Genomic DNA, 22124 nt, shown 5'->3' with positions numbered 1-22124 from the left:
AAATGTATATGTATTATCACAACAAATTATAGCTTTTTTGTAAATAAAACTTACCTAAGCCGCAAAGATTCCCAACAACAGTCGGCAAGCTCCCACGGAGTCAATCAACAGGTTGCCTTGTCGAAAACGTGTACGAACTCCCTAGCAGAAAAAAATCCTTTAATCTCCCGATCGAGAAATTATCAAATAATAAAATTTGGAAAACTTCTTGAAGATTACGTACTTGTCCGAAACGTGTGAGATTTCAAAAGAATCGAGTGTCGGTTTTCCCGGTTTATTCGGCCCACTTCTGACTTGTATCGTCGATGTGATAGCCACACAGTGCGAACGGTGGGACGTCGAGATGCGTCTTTATAAGGCGTCGGGTCTGCGCCAATCATCCGGCGTCGGGGTACTGGATGGCTAGAAGGATTTTTTCAGTGGATGGTGATGGTGTGGTAACGTGGAGGCGGCGATAAGATGGAAAAGAAATCACGAGTAACAATATTTCGCTTATTACAAACTTATTAGGGTTAGTATGACTTGATTTAAAGCAAAAATTTATATTAAAAAGATTATATAGTTTTAAATAGTAATGTTTGCGTTAGAATCTATCAAATTTAAAGATCATTCTTAATATTTTCTGATTTTAAGGTAACATATTTCGAAAAATATGCATGTGGATTTTATTAAGGATCAAGGCTTTATTGCTTCCTGATTAAATGGTTTACTTAAAAGGTTTTATTCTTTATTAGACAAATTCAACATGTTATTTTTATAATCTACACAAAAATTTCTATTAATTACCATTTAAATGGGAATAAGCCACAATTAAAGGTTAAAATACGTTTATTGACGTTTCAATTTCCACTTCGGAAATCGTTCTCAAAATACAAACATTAGTAAATTAAACAAATTTTGTTTTTTGTTACTTAGTGAAAAATTCTTCTAATAATTTAATTTTATCTGTCTCATCTATATTGACAATTCAGACATACATTATACATTTTAAAGTAGATGACTTTAAAATGATATTGCCAATATTGTTGAGTTGCGTTTCTGGGACGACTTTACTTATAAGATAGTTCATTCGATTACATGAAATCAACTTTAACTTGAGAATATCCGTCAGAAAAGATCATAACATGTAATTCGTCTTTAAAAAGACAAATACATGCCATGATGACAGTAAAATTCTTCTGTTAGTGATTCCATAGTAAATTATGAGGGAAAAACCAGGAAAAACCTCATAATACTATCCCGACATAATTGTTGAAATGTTGAATTTATTTCCTATCCTTTTAAGCTTTTCCGATAATCCTTTTATGTATGGTATTGTTATTTTCCTCGTTTTATTCCTTGTTTGTGCTGTAGGACCTCGTTCTAAGTTGTTTTGTTCTATTCGATCGATTGTTGAAAATTCCTTATTTATAAACGACAAAGGATATAATCAGTTTTTAATAAAACAGATGTTAACAAATGTTTTTCCTCCAAGAACGAATTTTCGTTAGAACAAGTAATTTTGGCTCTATCGTATAAGGATTTAATGATTCCCTTTTTAATATTAATATTGTGATTTGATTTGAAATTTAAATATGAAAAACTTAAAAGGATAGGAAATAAATTCAACATTTCAACAATATTCAAAACAACAAACACGTTGAGATCTATTTTGTCCAAAACCAAACCTAACAATGAACAAGAAAGGACAAGGAATTGCATTTATAAAATACCTTGTGAATGCGATCAGTTTTATTTAGGTGAAACATCAAGGCCATTAAATGTTAGAATAAGTGAACATCAATACTATATTAAAAATAGAGAATTTGATAGATCTCAAATATGTAAACACGCATGGGATAATGAACATGGGGTTCAATGGAATGATTCAAATATAGTTCTAAAAGAAAATGATGGTAAAAAGAGAAAAATCAAAGAAGCGGCTCTAATTATGCTAAATGAGACCAATTGTGTCGCGAATTCCTCGGCAGAATGTAGTAGGATCTGGTTACCCATATTGAAAGAGGAAGTTATTAAAAGGAAAATACCAGTATTGGTAAGTCAGTAACATATAGAGAATACATCATTTATGTTTTTTAAATAACAAACATATAACATCGGAATTTGGTGTTTATTGAAGGTAAACTAAATGCACGATCAAATACTTACCACGTCGGGATAGTATTATGAGGTTTTTTTCCTGGTTTTTCCCTCATAATTTACTATGGAATCACTAACAGGAGAATTTTACTGTCATCATGGCATGTATTTGTCTTTTTAAAGACGAATTATATGTTATGATCTTTTCTGACAATTATTCTCAAGTTAAAGTTGATTTCATGTAATCGAATGAACTATCTTATAAGTAAAGTCGTCCCAGAAACGCAACTCAACAATATTGGCAATATCATTTTAAAGTCATCTACTTTAAAATGTATAATGTATGTTTAATTTACTAATAATTGATGGATTCGACTGTTACTTGATGGAAATTCATTTTATGTAACAATAAAACACTGAAAACTTTGTTTTCAAACTTCCACAAAATTTATTTTAAATTCTTATCACTACAGCTGTTTCGGCTGATGGCCTTTCTCAAGTGATCTGTTTTTGGTATGGGTTTACACTTTATAGTCTCTAATGAAATAGGTTGAGGAGGGGAGAACTGTTTGTCTCAAGCTGGTCATTTAGAATTATATCTGTGTTTTTTAATTTGTTGATTTCCATAGATTCTAACAAAGATAGCTTAAGGCCTTTATTTTGAATGTGGAGAATTTTAAATTCGTCATTAAAAGAATGATTATGATCTAGAAGGTGAAGTGCGTATGTAGAATCTGTTTTTCTATTATTGAAAGCCCTTTTATGTTCTGCTATTCGTTTATTAAAATTTCTACCTGTTTGACCAATGTAAGTTTTTGGGCAGTCGCCACATTTAAGTTTGTACACACCACTGTGTAAGTGTTTTTTATGTTGGCTCTTGTTGTTTTTAATATATTTGCCTAGGTTGTTATTTGTTCTGAAAGCTGGTGTTATTCCTTTCTTTTTTATGTGTTTGGCTATTTTTGTTGATATTTTGCCTGTATATGTAATCGAGCAGTGATAAGAATTTAAAATAAATTTTGTGGAAGTTTGAAAACAAAGTTTTCAGTGTTTTATTGTTACATAATTTACTAATGTTTGTATTTTGAGAACGATTTCCGAAGTGGAAATTGAAACGTCAATAAACGTATTTTAACCTTTAATTTCGGCTTATTCTTATTGATAATTAAATTATTGACTAAAGCAGAGGTTCTCAAATTTTTAGTACCTGCGTACCACTTGACGGTTTTTAAAGATAGAGGCGTACCACCATTTCAAGGGGCCTGTGGGTTGTAAATTGAAAGAAAGCCTCCTGGTTCTTCTTTTGTTTAGAAATTTTGTGAAAATATCCTTTTTTATTCTGTTTTTATTTAATGAAATGTGAATAAATATTATAAAATATAATAAAATTTTATACATAATATAATTGAATGTCCGCACCGAATAAGGTTGTAACCCTCAATAATTGTGAATCGGTATTATTAGCGGAATAAGGTTGTAATCATCATTTTTGTTATACTGGTATATAATTGGTCGCAGAAAATCATAAGGTTGTAAAATCATTAGTAATATTAGACATGGCGGATAAATCATATGTTAATGTGAGTGTGGCCATAGAAAAACCAATTAAATAAGTCTCGAAAAAGAAAAATTAGGCTTAGTGAGTGAAAGGACAATAAAAGAAAAACCCTACGAGACACTGGAAACCAATATGTTTCCAGAAAAGGTACTGTTGTTCCTGAAAAAGTACCTCCAGTAAACGTAAGTACAGAAAATTGTATTTATTTCCTGATGTTGAAGTAACTAAATAGCTTTAGATATATAAATTAGTTTAACAAGGTTAATATAGGTCATCTTTTAAATATGTTTAACACTACTGGATCAAACTATACATTTTTACATAACGCTTGGATAAAAATGAGTTTAATCCTAATTGAAAGCAACTTTTAAATTTTAATTCATTATACAAAAAATAAATTTTAATACAAAAATAAGTAAACTGAAATTTTGTTGGCAACTGTGTTTTTCTTCAACGCGTTTTTTTTTGTTGCAGTCTAGAACTTGTCGCTGTAAGTATGGGTGTGATGAAATTACCTTGGAGCAAATACAATTGCTTTTTAAACAATTCTACCGTGTTAGCTATGATAGACAAACAATGTTGTTACGTCAATATATGGATTTAGTAGATGTGAAAAGACGATATGTTCCTAAAGGTGAATCGCGACGAAACTATTCGTTAACTTATACATTACCTGTTGCAAGCACAAATATACGTGTATGTCGAAAAACTCGTCGAAAAAAAATCATTAGGTTTGTATTTCAAACCTGTTTGTTGGGATATTTTTTGGAGCTAGTTTAGTAGGCTGTATGTTTTGTATGACACTCCAACTGATTTTAAGCGTTTCTGCTCACTGTCAAATGAACCACTGCCTTTAAATCTTTCTTCTGCTTTTCTTCCATTTTATTGCACATAAATCAACTATTTATCATTCACAATAACAGCACACAGCTGACATGCAAAGTTCTAGAAGTAACGACATCTGAACCGTTGGACTTTTCTAAAGAAAATGGTACCGTACATAAAGCCACCGACATCTATAAGAAGTTGCTAAAACTCTTATTTCTAATGCTGTCACTTAGAACCTTGTTTAGGACGACAAGCGGAGACCTTAGTACATTTCTACGTCAATAATTCAATTTTGAAAAAGAAATGGCACTCTTTAGCCATTTACTCCAGTCGTCAGAGACGAAAATGCCACTGAACCTCTAAAAATCATACGAACAAGCTAAATTTTGCTGAGAATGTCAATTTCAGGATGCTAAAACAGATGCTAACTTAATGTGTAATGTCTAACTTAAAAGCCAGCGTTAGGATACGGGGAGCAAATTCTAGATCCTTTGAGATAAAGGATGGACTCAGACAAGGGGATGCTCTGGCTTGCCTCCTATTTAACATTGCCTTGAAATGCTTGCCTCCCATGAAAGACTTCTGGGAATATTAGAGCATAAGATACTCCGCAAAATATTTGGAGCTATAAACGATCAAGGGCAGTGGCGAAAAGATTTAATTTCGAATTATACCAACTGTTTAATGAACCAAATGTCGCAACGTTCATTAAAACACGGCGACTTAGATGGGCCGGACACATAATACGAATGCCTGACAACATGATTGCTAAAAGCTAACGACAGGAAGAAGAAGCAGAGACCGACCGCAAATTAGGTGCTTAAATGGGGTTGAGACCGTCTTAAGGATACTAGAGACCAGAAGATGGCAAAAGATTACCAGAAATCGAACAGAATCGCGACTAATCTTAGAGCAGGCCAGGATCCACAGAGGATTGTCGAGAAAAAGATAATGATGATGGTGAAGATGATGAAAGCTGCAAAAAAGTTTACCACTTTTACACCCGATGTGTCTCCTAGAATCTCCCTCGTAGAGAAGGGAAAACTGAAAAAAATTGATTTACCAAGAATCTTTATACGATAGAAAAAATGTTTCAACTAGAAAAAAATATATATATATATATATATATATATATATATATATATATATATATATATATATATAGTTCAGCTCAACAGGCCTCAAAGGCCCAAGGCTTCAACGGTTTTCTTCCATTTCTTTCTATCTTGTGCTAATTTTTTCCAATCTTGTACCCGCAGCGACTTCAGATCTTCTTTTGCCGACTCCAGCCATTTTCTTCGGGGGCGCCCTCTTTTTCTTTTTGTACCGGCCTCCGTGTTTATTAATTCATTGGGAACTCTTTCTTCCTTCATTCTTGCTATATGTCCGAGCCATCTTAATCTTTGAATTTTAGCAAGTCTTGTTATTTTTGCATATATCCTTTTAAGAATTTTTCGTTCCCATCTATCTAATTTTACTTCCATATCTTTATTTAGTGTCCAGGTCTCGCTAGCATAGAGTACTGTGGGTCGGATAACTGTTGTATATATTTGTTTTTTTGCTGTTCTGGATATTATCTTCGACCTCAGTATCTTAGTCAGGCTCCCAGCACTCTTACTACCTTTGGCCATTCTTTTTATGATTTCTTGGTTCTCTTCGTTCCTATTTGTTAGTGTCATTCCCAAGTAATCGAATTGGCTAACAACTTCAAAGTTATATTCTTTACTTGGGCTTTGTATCTTAAATTACTGTCCTTGATCATTTTCGTTTCCCCTCATCACCATATATTTTGTTTTTTCTTCGTTTATTTCTAAACCATATTCCCTGGCTATTCTCTCTATTCTAGAAAATATAGCTAAGATAATTAAACAAAAATATTTATTAGAATTTTTTGTGTAGAATAAACCGTTTTCTCAGAAACAATGCTTGAAGCGATCGGCGATTTTGAACGTCAGTTTAACGCGCGAGATCAATGTTTAATAAAAATTGTTGTAGCTCGACGGTAAAAAATCGATATCTTTTGATCTGAGTTTCCTCTCCACAAAAATCAAAATGCGTTTTAAAGGTAAAAAGAGTGCAGCTTTTGTATGCAATTTTTGTAGTTTGCCGAAAATAATCTCAGTTTTTATGAAGGTATTAAATAAATAAACATGGCGAGATTTTTGCCATTTTTTATGATTCTCATGAAATCAATACAATTTATCCTTTTCATTGACCGGCCACTATGGAGTTTCGATTACTAGAGCCTTTCTTCCAAACATATAGCATGAAATTTTAGTTCTGAATTTTTGCAACAAATTTGAGGCATTTGAAATATGCTTAAAAATGCTGAATTTAAACTTTCACATTACAAACGATTTAAAATTGCTATTTTTCAATTATACTACTACGTTGTCTAAAAATGCCTAACTTTTGCTACAAACTACACCCTAAACCGTCTTCTTGGAGGCATTTCCCGTGACGTACGATCGTTTGTAATTAAAAGCTTAAATTTTAAAATTTCATGTTATAGGTTTTAAAGATTGGTCCCTAAGAATGGAAATTTCATCACGACCGATCAATGAAATTCAGTCAATTTTATTGAACATTGATTTCGCGCGCGCAAATGACATTCAAAGTCGCCAATGGCTTCAAGCCTTGTTTCTGAGAGAACGGTTCATTCTACACAAAAAGCTCTAATAAATATTATTATTTAAAATTATCTCAGCTTCATTTTTTATTTGAAAAATGTTTAATCAATAAGTTAATCAATAAGTAAATCAATTTTTTTGCGATTTTACCCCTACTAGGGGATTTTAGGGGAAAGCCCAGGGGTAAAAGTAGTAAACTCTTTTTGGGGTACCAAAATTAATATTCTCTGCAAAATTTGGCTTGTTAGTATGATTTTTAGGAATCAAACCTCTGAGGACTGGACTACTTTCTAATTTCCACTATTTAATTGATTTTAAATAAGCATGTTTCTTTGCTCTATACTTTATTCTAAATATCCAACTTATCAATTTGGCAGAAATGATTATATCCCACTATCAATTATTAACGATTCGCTAATTTTCACACGATTATATTAACATATACCATGATATTAATAGGGTATTTTTAACAAAAATCCAATCGAGGTGCAGAGGAGTGGACACTAATTTTGAATGCATATTTCCACTTAGATGACGAATCACGTACTCATCACCCCAAAGTATTTGACAGAATCAATTCTACGTAGGGACAATGTAATTAATATGTTTATGTACGTCCTCGTTCATGTAAAGTAACCTTGCTATGATTTAATGGTGTTGAAATCAGTTTGTGGCAAGTTGCAGATAGGATATCGATATAGCAACAAAAAAAATTAATATTTATAAAAACTTAATAATCAAGTCTTTATTGTGAAATTATAAATAAAATGAAATTTTAGTTTTGTAAATAAAATGTGACTCAAAGCTTAGAGGAGGAGAAAAAAATTAATTGGCCTGGGAAAAGGCAAAAAATATAATCATTATGGCGATCAACGTGATAAAGTTTTAAATATACAAGGAAAAACAATTTATAACTATTTAAAATAGATTTACCGTTTTTTAAATTTTCTTCTCAAAGATCAATAAATGTAATTTACCATTCTGCAGGGGCACATAGTATACGATCTGACTAATTAGTCCACGTAGTGTGGGCACACTGGCTAGGAAAAATATTCTCATTCCATATTTTTGCACAATCTTACTTGAAATACTTTGTATCTATAGTATCCTAGAAAATATATAAGTGTATAGTATACTATATACAGATTTGGAATTTATTTTTACGGAACATAGGCTTTTTAATACAATAATTCAGATTTCCTGATTTGCAATTAACCAGTGTAAATTTCAATATAATGTCGCGATGTTTTATAATTAATTCGTTTGTTCGACTGGACTCTTTCTCCAGTCGCTATCCTAGTACCGCAGCGCACCTTACCAAATGCAAGCATTTAATATGGAATTAAAAATATTATTTAACTAAAAAAAATTGTTATATTTTATTGCCAAAATGGATTGAAAAAAAAGTAGATCTCTAAAAATAAAAATAAAAGAAATTCCAAAAACAACATATTAGTAATATTTAAAACAAAAATTTAACGTAATAGAGGTTCAAATATTCCACCTCTTTTAAATCCAAAAATCATTTTACGATAAGTCTGGTGATGTGGGAGGCCACTTGATCGTACCACGAGAAGAAATTAATTTATTTCCAAAAATTTTCTAAATAATTTTGAACTGCTCGTGTATTGTGAGCAGGACAGCCGTCTTGCTGAAACCAATATCGTCAAAGTTGGCAGGAAGTAATTGAACTGCTGGAATAATTTGATTTTGCAACAATTCTAAATATTTATTTCCTGTTAAATTACCATCAATAAAAAATGGACTGACGATATAGTCCCCCAAAATACCTGTCCAAACATTAAGTTTTTGAGGATATTGTGTTCGTACTGGAATACTCAAGTGTTAATTATGCCAAGACCAATATCGTACGACAAAAGGATTATGTTTTTGATGTAACAAAAATGTCGATTCATCGATAAACAAAATGTTTTTTAAAAAATGTTTATTTTTATTTTGTTTATTCATCATAAGTTTACAAAATTCGATTCATTTGAAATTGTCCTCGGCTAATAACTCTTGAGTAGTTGAAACTTTAAAACAACAGTAACCGTTTCGTTTCAAAATATTCCTAACCGTCCCATCATTCATGTCAACTTCTTCAGCAATAGTTTTGCTTGAACAAGGATCACTAGTTTCAGCAACACTACAAACATCAATTTCCCTATTTTGCCGAACTTCGTTGATTATTTTCTCTCGTGGTAGATCCGTACATTTTCGACAGTTTTGTACACAAACAAATGTTTCAAATTTTGTAATAATACGACTAATAGTTGATTGTGTCGGTATTGGCCTATCGGCATAGGCAATATTTGAAATAATAAATGTATTAAAGTATAAATTAACCAATTCAAATAATACCCAATGAACACAAAGACAATTGTTGTTATTAAAACATTATTCTTCTTCTTAGAGTGCCAACTCCCTACGGAGGTTGGCAATCATAATGGCTATTTTTAGTTTTGAGCTTGCTGCTCTAAACAAATCAATTGATCTGCATTGATACCAATCACGTAGATTCTTCAGCTATTAGTTCTGCCGTCAGCCAACAGATCTTCTTCCTTGAATCTGTCCCTGTATGATGAGTCTCAAAATTTCATATTTTGGTCCCTTCATCACGTGGTCTAGGTATTCCAGTTTTCTGGTTTGTATAGTGGTGATTAGTTCTGTTGCTTTACCAACCCTCTCCAGTACTTTATTTGTAATTATTTTTAACCAGAGTTGGAAAGCCTCGGTTCTTTTTAAATTGCATTTTTTTAATGTCCAAGTCTCAGTTCCATATAATAATATTGAAAATATATAACAGCGAATGGTACGTAGTCTGATCTCCAAATTTAGATTTTTGCACATTAGGAGTGGCTTCATTCGTATAAATGCTGATCTAGCAATCTCTATTCGCCTGTTTATTTCTGCATTATGATCATTGGTTTCATTGATCAAAGTTCACAAGTACTGATATTTTTCTACTTGTTCTATCACGTTACCATTGATTGTCAATAGGTGAAGTATATTTTGTGGTCTTTTGGTAATTAGCATGTACTTCGTTTTTTTAGCGTTTATAGTAATTCCCATCTCAGCACTATTCATACTGTTGTAGATCTTCTATACTCGTTAAAACATTATTATCTGCACAAAAATACAGAATTACGAATATTCCAAATGGAGTTTCAGGAAAATATCGGTGGACGGAACAGTACTGTCGCTGTACGCGTGCCAAATAGGCTGCTACAAATCGCGAAAGAGCAGCAATTCAATTATATTAAAATTTACACTGGTTAATTGCAAATAGCAAGCAACGCACAAGAACTACAAAAAAAAAATAAATGCGGAAGTTCTTTATAGCGAAATGTTCGGTTTACATCTAAATGTTTCCAATACTAAAATTTTCGTATTTTCAAATATGCCAACAAACGTACATTATTTGTATGCCAAGAGACAAATAATAGAACAGGTAACTTCCATAAAATATTTGGTAGCAAATATTAACAGCCAGTGTAATCCAAATAAAGAAATCCTATCAAGAATCAAACAAGCGAGGAAAACACTCATGAACATGAAAACAAGATCATTTTTACAAGATCAGACCTTAGTCTAGATCTCAGAATTCGAATGATCACATGTTATGTTTTCTCTGTTTTGCTGTATGGCTGAGAAACTTGGACAATGGACTCTGAAACACAAATAAAAATAGATGTCTTTGAAATGTATATATACAGACGGATGCTGAGAATTCCATGGATACAAAAAGTTAAAAGGTTTAACCGCTCATCCACAGAAGTCTTCCGTGCAACAGTATCCAAAGCTACAATTGCCATTTGGATCGCCAACCTTTGAAAGGAGACGGCGCAATGAGAAGAAGAATTTCAAATCAGGGAATTTGAGTTATTGTATTAAAAAGAGTATGTTCCGTAAAATAAATTCCAAACGTGTATACAGGTTGTCCATAAACTCTCCTGACAAACGAAGACAGGAGATTCTTCAGATAATTCACCTACTCTGAAAAGGTTTCCTGAGGGAGCTAGAGCTCTTTGAAGATGGCGTCTTGTAATTAGTGTAGCAAAACGAAAACTGGTACGATTATTTTTCCGACAGAGTTGAATCGATTGCATTAACTAAGAATTTCTAGTACCCATCATAGGCGTCCATTTTGGGTAGTTCAACGGATATTTTAACGCATAACTTTTTTGTCACTATATATATATATATATATATATATATATACAAACAACACAGTTTATTAGGGTTCCAGTCAGAAAATTGGCCGGGATGTTAATGAAACACTCTTATGACTTTTTTGTCTAGCTTTCGGAATGGTTTTATTCCTTTTTTAAGACATAGTCGATGAGATTATTTATAAAAGCATAGACACTCAACATTAATAACACACACATAAATTATAAAATAGTGGACAAAATACATTTTAAAATTCTTTAAAATTTAGGTACAAGTAGTAAAAATTTTGTTGTTATCTTTTACTGGTGTGTTTTAACTCTGGCACATAGAGAACCTATTTTATATAGACACATAGAGTACATAGAGTTAGGCACATAGAGTTCTCTATGTGCCAGAGTTAAAACACAGCAGTAAAAGATGACAACAAAATTTTTACTACTTGTACCTAAATTTTAAAGAATTTTAAAATGTATTTTGTCCACTATTTTATAATTTATGTGTGTGTTATTATTGTTGAGTGTCTATGCTTTTATAAATAAAATCTCATCGACTATGTCTTGAAAAAGGAATAAAACCATTCCGAAAGCTAGACAAAAAAGTCATAAGAGTGTTTCATTAACATCCCGGCCAATTTTCTGACTGCAACCCTAATAAACTGTGTTGTTTGTTTATATTGACAGTCGCTAATATCCAGTAATTCTTGTATATATATATATATATATATATATATATATATTAGAAGTTTGTGGACGAGTATTAATATGCATAAGGTGAAAGTGTTCGCCAACAGCATCTGCAAATGAACAAACAAAACATTTCAGCTTTAACACATTGTATCTTTTGTCAAAGAAACATTTTATTAAGATATATTAGATACTATTGGAAGGCTGATAATTAGACGTGTATGAAATTATTAATTAATATAAGGTTCTATAGGTGCTGGTTCACTGAGAATAGGTAATTAGCTGTGCACGTAATGTACCAGCGAGACTGCTTCCTACAAAGCTTAAATCTACCCCAATAAATATAAAAAGAGAGGTGATTTTAACACATTTATTCTAACTAAAAGCTAAAAAGGGATACATAAATATATAAAAGGCTAAATAACAAAATCACTTGCCTAGATATTCAGCAATTTGTTTCGATATTACAGCTTCCACTAATTTTAGGAGAAACATATATAGCTTAAACATACACTTACAAGAATCGGGTGCTATTGATAAATAGCGGGTAGAGATAACCTTTAAACTTTCTGAGTAGCGATATTCTTGTCTAAAAATCTTTACTGCCTAGCGATATGTATCTTATACTGAAGTCTTATATTAACGAACGTTCGTTCCAAGTAAAAATTAATAATAATTTCTCAACCTATCACTCAATCCAATCCGAAATTCCTCGCTCCCTTCCTGTACCTAAGCTTTACTACTGACATACCTACTACAGATGACGTCACAGTGGCGACTTTTGCCGATGATACAATATCCGTTTTAGTTTTAAACAAAGACCCAGAAATAGCATCTGAAAAGTTGCAAAATTAATTGCATACATTAGAGAATTGGTTGACAAAATGGAAAATTAAAGTTAATAACGAAAAATCGGCCCAAATCACATTTACAATAAGAAGACGTACTTGTCCACAAGTTAGTCTAAACAATGCCTCCATTCCTGCTAGAGACGTTGTGAAATATCTTGGGTTACATTTGGACCGAAAGCTCACTTGAAAGCAACACATTAACGCCAAAAAACTCAGCTCAACATAAAATTAAAACAAACGAATTGGTTACTTGACAAAAAGTCACAACTGTCATTGGGACTTGAATTCTTTGATTGGTTAAGAGATTCATGGAGCTCGTCCATTATAAATTCCATATTTACAGGTGAACTGTGTGATCGTCATAATCAATGTTAGACCCATCAAAGTTCTTTTTATGATTTAAAAAATTTATTGGTAAGTTTTCGTCACTCGACTGTTTTTGGTATAAATTTGTTAGAACTGCAGCTATCTCCTCTTTTGATGAGTATGTTTTAGTATCTTGTTCTAGGTAGTGGATAGCATTCAAAGATTTATTTCGATACATTCTGTTGACCATTTTCATATTCCAATAATTATGACTTATCTTATATTAAAATAATTTACTAATGAAATATATAGCTAGTATTGTATAATATTTGTCAATTTAATTCCCCCAAAAGTATTCAGCAGCCCATTTTTAAGCTAAATAATTAAATATCAGAATAGAAACGTCTTAAAAGTCATAAATAAAAGACAAATGTTCATCCTCTATGTCTAGTAATAATTGCACCATTAAATCCTTCAAACAGTTCAACATTCTGCAGATCAATTTATCCACCTACTTTCGTTTCCTATACTCATACTAACATTTAGTGCGTCACGTAGCCAAACTTAACGACCAAAGACGTCAGTAAACTGTTCTTGAACAGAAAAAGTTTATTTTTCCTATAATTCCCTATGATTTTCTTGCAAATTTCGTTTACTTAGGCCAAATTGTCGTTTATTGCCCTATATGTTACATTAGGGATAAAGTGATATAAAACTGAGGCGGGATATATTTGATCTTAACAGGGTAATATCAAATTTAAGGTTACCAAGTGATGTAGCAAACAATTTTTAAGGTTCACTTTTAACAAAAAGATTGACAATAAGTGACATCGATAATAGAAATATATATATACATATATATATATATATATATATATATATATATATATATATATATATATATATATATATATATATATATATATATAAACTACATTCATTTTAAAAATTCCCAATTTTCAACAAACGCACGTGAAAGCCAAACAGGGTCGTACTGAGGTGTATCATATGTTTTTTAAAAATATTTACTTTTGAGACAGTGTAAGAATTTCTTGAAATTTAATCATTGTGAGCCAAATTTAATATTCCAGTGAAGAAAAATGTGCTAAAATAAAATATTCATTAACTGAGAGGTATATAACAAAGGGAACATTTTACATAAAGTAGCATTGTGATAAGTTTATCAAAGCATAGAAACATACCATTTAAATTACTCAAAGTCTGAGGAGCTACATGTGCATATTATATTGTCCAATTTCAACATTTTAGACTCGACTTTTTGTTGAACGTGTTGCACACATTTCTGCCACGTAGTCGGACTAATATTATTTATTGCATAAGCATGAGCTCAATCGGATTGATTTCACAATGGTATGGGGACAGTCTTAACACTACTTTGCTTTGGCTTTTTGCCATCTCATCATTGATATATTTATTATATTGTCCCTTATGTTCCTTAACGATAGCCAGCAGTTGCACTTTTAACATGGAGTCCTCAATCTCTATATATTTTTATTCCAGCCACTTTTCTAGAAGCAGTAGTTGGAAATTCGCTGACTACTGACGGATTCTCCCCTCCAAATGTATATTCTTGTCAAAACTCATTGTTACATGGTAACAGAGACATTGGTATTCTTGACTAGCTGTACAAAACCATTTCGTCCCTGTCCATCAAAATGCTGTTTTGCTGATGACGTTGAAACTTAAATGTATTTCTTTCAATAATTTAAAAAATGTAGTTCTTTTGAAGTTAGGCAAAACCGGATCTTCATTAACAACCCTCAGAACTTTGTCTATTGTGAGTATTTCATTTCAAAAAAAGAATTGATGGATTATTCTTCTTATTGCTTCTCTGTCAAATTTATCCAGCGAGTTAACAATACTTTTACGATGCTCAACTGATTTTGCAGTCGACAATGTTCCCGTAATTTCATATTCATGAACCACATTGCGTACACTACGGCTACACACGCCTACAATACATAAAAAGTAACAATATTTGTTAAATAAAGTGAAAATGCGGACTCTAAAATAAATAATGGAGAAACAATATCAGTACCTGTTTTATCTGCTACTCTAATAGAAATCGCACTTTTCGACATTGTAGGGTCCTCCTGCATTTCCGTTTTAAATACATTTATACTCATTTCTTTCATTTTAACGTCAAAATGTGCCTTTACTGGTCTTTTTTTAGGTGGAGTGAGGGTTAAATCAATAGTAAGGAGTTCATCGGCTGTATCAGTGTTTGACATTTTTGTTATTCTATTTATCTTCAATAACTTAATGTACTTAGTTGGACAATGAAGTGGGAAAACGTCAATAGAACTTTTTAGAACAACAGCAGGTAGAGTCAAATGGGCCATGATGATCGCTAATATCCTTAGGGATGGGGCATGTTAAGAAGAAGAAGTAGACAACATGAATATCTTTATTGAATATCTTTATTGTTCTTACAATCTTAGTGATAAATCTGCAAAAAATACAGATATTTTAGAACTGAGGGTACTATTGGGTTTTTTATATATAGCTGGGGTAACCCAGAGAGGGTATATAGCAAAAATGCAGATGATCTCTTTAGGACAAACGGCTCATCGCCATAGATTTTTAGAATGTCCCTTGCACGGTTCAAGTTTTTGCTCAGACACATCCGTTTTGATGATAAACGAACACGATTAGAGAGGCAAAAATATGACAAATTGACAGATGTGAGAGAATTCTTCGATTCGTTTAATTCAAATTTACCTAAACATTTTTCATTATCAGCATATATAACGGTAGATGAAAAACTGGAAGCTTTTCGTGGCAAGTGTGGCTTTAGGGTATATATGCCCAATAAACCTAATAAATACGGCATAAAAATTAGTAGACGCAGTTATAGTTTCCTTATACCGCACCTATATACCTATAATCTAGAGGTGTATGTTGGACAATAGCCACCTGACCCATATAAAGTTGATACGAACAATATTTCCCTCGTTCCTTACCTCTGCAGTCCTATATCTGGTTCTCACAGAAATGTAACAATGGACAATTTTTTACGAGCCTCAGCTTGGCCGATCTTCTTTTGAACGAACATCGTCTATGATAGGCACTATGAGAAAAACAAAAGAGGCTTGCTTTTAAACAAAAATGTACGATTGCGTCATTTACACCCAGAAAAAAACAAAAACGTTATTTTACTCTCAACGATGCACCACGACGATTTGCTACACGAATTAACGGGCAAGCCAGAAATCATCATTGACTATAATAAATCCAAAGGAGGAGTAGATCTAGTTGATAAAATGTGTGCCGCCTACAATTGCGCTCGAGCCACTCACCGATGGCCTATGGTCCTTTTTTATTCTGCAATGAATGTAGCCGGTGTCAATATATTTGTAATAAACAAATATAAATCTAATGAAATAGATAAAGACATTTTCTAGAAGCTCTTGGTATGGAATTAGTAAACGATCATCTGCAACGTCGATTTTTGAATAAACGTATTCCTAAATCAATTAGGTAAAGAATAAAAGAAATTGCCATATTAAAGAAGAAATTGTTTTAGCCCCAAATTCACAACCTAATCGTCGAGGTCGTTGTTTTTACTTTATATAGTAGACAAAAATTTACTTTATATAGTAGACTTTTTATAGTAGACTTTTTATAGTAGACAAAAAAATAGCCCAACCAGATATACCTGTCAAAAATGCCAAAAATTGTGTGCTTAGAACACGTAAAATGCATTTACTTCGACTGCCTACAGGATGGTATTTCCGAAGACAGCAGCGAAGATTGACTTATTTCCGTTCATTCATGTATCTACTTTACGCATCTCAAACATTTGTTTTTTATTTAGTCTTTGTTTAATGTCTTAGAAATAGTTGTTTTGTATTTGTTTAATTTTGGTTTTTGTGTTTTATAGTACTCAAAATATAAAAAAGATATATCTGTTAACTTTTATTTTCGAAGCATGAGTTTAAATATGTTATAATAAATTTGTGTGCAAATGTTTTTTGTCTACTTTAATTATATATTTAAAGAATCGATAAGTTCTTAGACCGTTTTTGGAAATATATATATATATATATATATATGTTTTTTGGACTTTTTCTAGATTTGCGGACTGCTAGTCCGACGTTACATTTTCTGTACCATCATGTCACGTTATCCGTGAAAGGTTAATAAAGAATAACGATGTAAATCCTTTAGGATATACGTACAATATTCATTTCGCCCCAAATCATAAGTTTTTCGCTCTTCTACGTAACGCTCGTGCTTTCAAACGAAAAATAAGTTATCGAACCCCGAAATCTTTCGCGGCCTGGCTCTTCCTTTGAGGTTTTGTGGTGTACGAGTAGCTGGAAAACAAAGCATAAAACCGAGCAACCTCGATTCAAAGGTATCTTGAAATACTTTTAATTAATTTGGTGTTTTTTGTGCTGTCATGGCCTAAACCAGTGTAAGTTTACCGGTAGGTGTTTTGTTAATATAATCTCTTAAATCTGTCCTAAACAAGAAATCCGTAGTGTTAAGGCGCTTCTCACGAATCAGGCGAATCTGTTGACCGATTTTAATTGATCAATTAAAAATGAATGAAAACTTATTTGAACATGTATGACGATGTTGACGAATTATTTTTTATATTTTGTCGCTTTTCGACTCACAGAACTTAAAACCTATAAATTAAGCTACTCGTCTATCGATAATAATCAAGCAAAGATCGCAATACAGCAAAGGAAAGTGATTAATTCAATCATTGGCTACTAATTTCGAGTTTAGACAGTGTTATTTCATTTTTTCACTTCAAATTCTTATTCTCGCGTTATATTTTTGTAACGAATTGGTACAATGATGAATCATTACCTTAGTGTTCAATGGCATGGGGTAAGTACAGCAATATTTTGTTAAAACGTCCAATTTTACAAGACTTTTGAACCAAATTTGAGACACCTCCTTTTTACAAGCAAAGCGTTGCTAAAAACATCTGGCAAACTTCGACTTTTATATTATGTTTTATTGTACAATCCTTGGTTGCTTTTAAGGGGATCTGATCTCCAGTCGTAGGATACAATCTCAAGGTCCTTGGTCGTTTTTTCCTAATCGGTAGTTTTTTTTCCCCGGTTTTTTATAGCGTTCTCCGCCTTCCGGTTCCCAGTTTCCAGCTACGTCGGTCATTCCATTCGCCAGGGTGAAGGTTTCTTTCCGACATTGCCTTCTGAATGTCGCCCAGCCAGGATTGTTTTGGCCTTCCTCTCTTCCTTCTTTCCCTTGGCGTCCATTTTAAAATTTGGTTTGGCAGCCTGTCATCGTACATTCTTTTCACATGACCATACCAGATCAGTTGTCTCCTTTGAATTTCGTCAATGATGGTTGACTTGACTCCCATTATATTTCTGATATGGTCATTTTGTATTCTATCAAGCCTTGATTTTCTAGCTGATCTTCTCCAGAAGTCCATTTCCAATGCAAGTAGGCGTCGCTCAAGGGATTTAGTAAGTTGCCATGTTTCGCATCCATAGAGCACTATACTTTTAAAGATGGAGTTAAAGAGGAGATGCTTTCTTTGATTTGATAGTTCTTTTGACCATAGCATCGGGTTTAGGCATCCTATCACCCTTTTTCCTTTCACGATTCTTTGCTCTATCTCTTTTTCGGTACGCCCACTCTTGTTGATTGTTGTTCCCAAATATATATATTCCTCACAGTTCTTGATTGTTTCATGTTCGTTGACCATTAGATCTTCTACTTTATTCCCGATGCATAAGTATTGCGTTTTGTTTCTATCTACAGAGAGGCCCCATTCTTCATATGTTTTAAACAACCGTCTCGTCATGAATTCTAAATCTTCCTTGTCTGCTGCCACTACTACTTGATCGTCCACAAAATGTAGTAATGTATAATGTTGTATCGTCGTCAAGTTGGATCCCCAGTCCTGAACATGATCTTCTCCAGTGTTTTAGTGCTTCATTTAAATAGATCTTAAATAGTATTGGAGAGAGGCAGCATCCTTGTCGTAAGCCTTTTGTTACTGGAAATTCTTCTGATAAGATGTTGTTTAGTTTGATTTTTGATGATGCTTTATTGTATAATTGTTTGACTGCGGCGATGATCATGCTATTTAATGAAGATCGTTCAAGAGACTGCCACAGCTTTCTCACAGGAATCGTGTCATATACTTTTGTGAGATCCACAAATAAAAGATATATTTCCTGGTTTCTTGCAACTTTCTTTTCATTCAGTTGTGTTAGGGTAAATATGTGGTCTACGCAAGATCTTCCAGCTCTAAATCCTGCTTGCTGTTCAATTTCATGAGGTTAGTATTCTTTCTCAATCATGTTTTTTAAGATTTTACCAAACAGCCTGCTAAAGGTACTGGTGACAGAGATACATCTGTAGTTTCCGCAAATATCTTTTGGACCTTTTTTGTGAATTGGAGTAATCCATGCTTCTTTCCAACTATTCGGGATTTCTTCCCCATTTAAGTATCTTGTGAATAGCACTTTAAGATAGCTTATTAGTTTTGGTGTTCCGTTTTTCAGAAGTTCTGCTGGTATGTTCTCCGGCCCGGATGCTTTGTTATTCTTCATCGATTTAAGCGCTTGTTGTATTTGTTCTTCTTCCATGTTTACATATTCACCTTGTACTCGTATTCGTTGAGGTGAGTCAGTATTATAAATATCTCTGTCTTCATTCAGTTCCCTTGCGTAATGATCTTTCCATGTATCTATCTGGATGGGCTGTATTCGACTTTTATTTGATGTGTCGGTTTTCAGGGTTTTTATTAATTTCCATGCCGCTGATGATCGCGCTCCTCCGATGTAACAGTCAACTTCTTTACATTTTGCATCCCATGTTTCATTTTTGTTGTTCCTTGTCATATCTTTAAATATTCTTTGCTGTTCTTTGTATATTTCTTTATCTTCAAGATTCTTAACGTTCAGCCATCTTTTGTACGCTTCCTGTTTCTTATTTCTTTGCTCTTCAAGCTGTGTATTCCAAATGATTTTTCCCGCTGATCTGTGGACTGTTCTGGTTTCTTCGCCTAGAGCTTCTTGGGCTGCGTGGTGAATACAGTCAGTTTATGTTCGTATAATTGGTTGGTTTCAGCAGTTAGGTATTCCTCGAGTAGTTTTTCATTTAATCTATTTTGGTATAAGATTTTAGTGCTATATTCTTGTAGGCTTCTGACATTATATCTCTTCAGATTTATATCAGTTCCTTTTGGAGTGTTGATGCTTTCAACGTGTCGGTTAAATGGAATCAGAGTCTTAGCCGCAACCAAATAATGGTCAGATCCACATTCCTTACCCCTGTAAGCCCTAGTGTCCTGGATGTTTAATTTAGTGTTTTGTTTTGTAATGACATAGTCGATAATAGATTTTATGTTTCTAGTGTCTTGGTGTTACTAATCGGTAGTGCTTGACAATATTTCAAAGTGAGTGCATCCTGATTCGCTTTAACAGGATTCTTGAAAAAATCCGTATGAGATTGTAATATTTTACCCTTTACTTTATTGCACTCAAGGACTAGTTTTATGATGACAACGTGGTACTCAAAAGGAAGAATTTACAATACAGTCATCAGACCAGTAATGACATACAAAAAACATACAAAAGAATGTTAGAAACAGTAGAGATAAATTCATGGTAAAACACTAAGGGACAGAGCTAGTAGTACAGATAAACGAGTACGACGTAGATGCAAGGTGGAGAACATCAAAAACAGGGAAAAACACGTAACATTTAAGGGGTCTTATTTTTGTTTCTAGGGTGAGGTCATGGCTCTTGAACACAGAGCTCATAACCAATAATGCACTTTTTGGCTTGCTGATGCGACATTTAATCTGTTGGGTATTGTCCCACGACTCATGGATTATAGTTCCCAAGTAATTGTACGGTGAGACACGTTCAATTCTCATTTAGTTCACATACAGATTTGCTCCAGTTATGTGTTCCTTGCTGATGATCATTAGCTTGGTTTTTCTGGTGTTTATATCCAGTCCATATCTTCTACTTGTTTCCGTTATTTTTGAAGTTATACTTCTATACGCACGGTCGGCGTTGGAAATTTGCATGAGAGTGAATCTGTGAAACCATTACAGTCTGTCCCAAACCCTTCTTTCAGTGCGTCACTAATTTTGACATAATATAGGATTTTAAGAATGTCGAGAATTATTGCATGTCATTTTAGTTAATTGCAGGATCGTAATCCCTCTTTTTCTAATTGAAAATAAATTAATAATTTTAATATTAGTCTTTGTTCTTTCTCGATATATCTCGGCATATTTAAAATATTTTTATGACAATAAATACAAAATTAAATTTTCACTGTAAAATGTCTGATAATACTAACCTGGAATGACAATTATTATATCAGTTGACGTTGTGAAAGTACTGTCAAGATCGAGACCTTCTGCGTCAAATTATATTTATGCGCATCATTGATTGGATATCTATTTAGCGTATTCTAAACTCCAACCAATTATACATCCGTAAGTAGAATAAGCTTTACGATAAATAATTTTCTAAGTTCTATGTATAATAATCACAGACTCACGTTTTTTTTGTCACTTCTAGCTTAATGTGTTAGAGAGAATTCGATCAACTATGACGCACTGAAAGAAGGGTTTGGGACGAACTGTACATATGTAAGATAATGAGTAAGAGAGAGACAGAAGATATATTTTCTCTCTCTTCCTCTCTCGAGAATAAAAATTTTCCTTTTGTATATATATTTAATATTATATATATTATATATATAATATTGTATATATATATATATATATATATATATATATATATATATATATATATATATATATAATATATAATATGTATTAATATTATAATTTATGTGATATGTTTTGTATTATTTAAAATTAAACGTTTATAATTATTTTAGGCTTTTGTATTTCAAAATAATCACTGTTTTACCGAGAACTGTCAATTTTGAAATCCGTTAGTGTCATGTCTAATTGGCAAATCCCTTACGTGTTTGGTTCATACGCTGATGGTTCGAATCCCAATTATGAATT

At 32.7% G+C, this 22124-nt stretch overlaps 1 protein-coding gene across 3 annotated transcripts in view; it reads right to left on the bottom strand.

Moving 5' to 3' along the window:
* Dh44 (corticotropin-releasing diuretic hormone 44) overlaps positions 1 to 316 on the bottom strand; it is a 445815-nt gene extending 445499 nt beyond the window's left edge. For 2 of the 3 annotated variants that reach the window (XM_072520716.1, XM_072520721.1), the window contains exon 1: positions 55 to 316. The gene's annotated coding sequence lies outside the window, so the exon portion shown is untranslated. The remainder of the gene's footprint in view (positions 1 to 54) is intronic. The other variant, XM_072520718.1, reaches the window with a different exon arrangement.
* Between the last annotated feature and the right edge of the window lie 21808 nt (positions 317 to 22124).

The sequence above is a fragment of the Diabrotica undecimpunctata genome, chromosome 1 (genome assembly GCF_040954645.1).
Source record: "Diabrotica undecimpunctata isolate CICGRU chromosome 1, icDiaUnde3, whole genome shotgun sequence".
In the NCBI taxonomy this organism is placed as follows: Eukaryota; Metazoa; Arthropoda; class Insecta; order Coleoptera; family Chrysomelidae; genus Diabrotica; species Diabrotica undecimpunctata.
Note: the sequence above shows the minus strand (reverse complement) of the source record. Positions and strands in the feature narration are given on the sequence as shown.